Source organism: Myotis davidii, unplaced genomic scaffold (genome assembly GCF_000327345.1).
Source record: "Myotis davidii unplaced genomic scaffold, ASM32734v1 scaffold609, whole genome shotgun sequence".
In the NCBI taxonomy this organism is placed as follows: Eukaryota; Metazoa; Chordata; class Mammalia; order Chiroptera; family Vespertilionidae; genus Myotis; species Myotis davidii.
The window spans coordinates 2,427,735-2,429,750 of NW_006300164.1; the positions used below are offsets into that span (position 1 = coordinate 2,427,735).

The 2,016-nt window shown below is 59.1% G+C and overlaps 1 long non-coding RNA gene across 1 annotated transcript in view; it reads right to left on the reverse strand.

Moving 5' to 3' along the window:
- The window catches only part of LOC107185097, a 13,002-nt gene extending 11,431 nt beyond the window's left edge, over nucleotides 1–1,571 (reverse strand). Inside the window, exons 1-2 of the long non-coding RNA XR_001516013.1 lie at nucleotides 1,484–1,571; nucleotides 859–860 (exon numbers count right to left, since the gene is read on the reverse strand). This is a non-coding gene — a long non-coding RNA (uncharacterized LOC107185097). The remainder of the gene's footprint in view (nucleotides 1–858; nucleotides 861–1,483) is intronic.
- Between the last annotated feature and the right edge of the window lie 445 nt (nucleotides 1,572–2,016).

The following is a 2,016-nucleotide window of genomic DNA, read 5'->3' on the forward strand; positions in this document are numbered from 1 at the left end:
AAGGAGCAGGCGGGGCACCCCTCAGAAGCAGGCGGATTCCTCGGCTGTTTGCAGAAATTCCACACGCGGGTCTGGGATGTGAATCATGCTCTGGGTTTGGAAAACGTTGCGGAATCAAAGCGGACCGTCAGGGCCCCGGACGTGGCGGCGGCCAGGCGCAGCCCTATCTGCTCTATCGGGGGGCGGGGGCGGTGGTCAGGCTTCAGACGGGACTTAGTCACAGGCTGGCTGACTTTCCCAGAAGCCTGGCCTCACCGGGCTCCATCACCGTCTCCGACCACAGCACAGCCGCCGCCCACAGCCCTGCGCCTCCCGGGCCATCGCTAGGGGGTCCTGGAACGCCCAGCGCCAGCACCCGAAAACCCGGTGGCAACAGCACACAGAGCTGCAGAATGCGGGGAGACCAGGAGGGGGCAGGGGGTCTTGCCATCCAATGGTCAGTGGTGGCCCAGGGATCAACGGGGATCAGCGGAGACCCCCCGGATAGAAGGCTGAGTCTCCCTCTGTCCACAGAGAAATGAGGCCGAGTGGGCACAGGACACCCTCCTGGCGGGTCCCGGGGGCCCCACAGCACAGGCCCCGGCCACTCATCTCCTCTAGAAACTTCCCTCATTAGGCTCACTCCTCGGTGCCTCCTGAGGCATGTATGCCCTTTTCAATTTCATTTATTTTAAAAAAAAATATTTTCATTGCTTTCAGAGAGGAAGGGAGGGGGAGAGAGAAACATCAATGATGAGAGAGAGTCATGGATCGGCTGCCTCCTGCACCCCCCACACTGGGGATCGAGCCCACACCCCGGACATGTGCCCTGAGCGGGAATCCAACCGTGACCTCCTGGTTCCTAGGTGGATGCTCAACCACTGAGCCACACCGGCCGGGCTGCCCTTTTTAATTTTATAATCAAATACGCGAGGATTTGCGTGGACCAGGCTTGCATGGCGCCCCTCGCTGTCCCGCACAGCTGGCGTGCACCCCTCAGGAATGTTCTAGAAGAGCAAGCTGCCCGCAGGAGGGCGCCTTCCTGTTCACATTGCACGAGGTACACGACCGGCTGGGCGTGGAATGTGGGGTCACAACCTTCACCTTTCAAGGTCACCGGGATGTGGCTCCCGGGCACTTCCTGTTGCAGAGAAATCGTGAGGCCAACTCGATGTCTGCCCCTTTGCGGATAAGCGTCCTCTCCCTCCCTGAGGGCCAGCCGTGAGCAGGGGCCTTCTTCTTCCCACAAGAAACGAAGAGCAAATCGGCCCAGACAGCCCTCGGCTGCCAGGGTCCCACTTTGGGCCAAGGGTCAGGCGTGGTCAGACATCTTGGCCTCATGCAGCTGTCACTAACTGGTTGGTGACCTGGAGGCGTCCCTCCACCTTTCTAAGGCACATGCCACCCCTTCCGAGCTAGAAGGGAAGGTTGCCTTCCTGTATCTGTCAGCATGGGCTCAGTTATGCTGAGAAACAAACATCCCCACATCTTCATGGTCAAGAACGGGGTGGGGAACCTTTCTTCTGCCCAGGGCCATTCGGATATTTATCACATCATCCGTGGGCCATACAACATTATCAACTTGAAAATCAGCCTGCACCCAGCCGGCCTGGCTCAGTGGGGGAGCGTCGACCTATGAACCAGGAGGGCACGGTTCCATTCCCGGTCAGGGCACACGCCGGGGTGCGGGCTCCATCCCCAGTGGGAGGCGTGCAGGAGGCAGCGGAGCATTGATTCTCTCTCATCATCGATGTTTCTCTCTCTCTCCCTCTCCCTCTCCCTTCCTTTCTGAAATCAGTAAAAATGTATTTTTAAAACACCAGAAAGGAAATGAGCCTGCTCTATCTCGTCAGACATTTAATTAACTCACCCCTGCTGTGTTGGCAGGGCCCGCGGCCCGCACGTTCCCCACGGCTGGTCTAGAACAAGGAAGTGTGTCCTGACACCTGCACAGGCGTCCAGGCCGCTGACTGTCGCCTGTCCCCAGGCAGCGAAGCAAGAGCCCGCCCCCCAAGGCCTCTGCTCAGAAACGCTCTT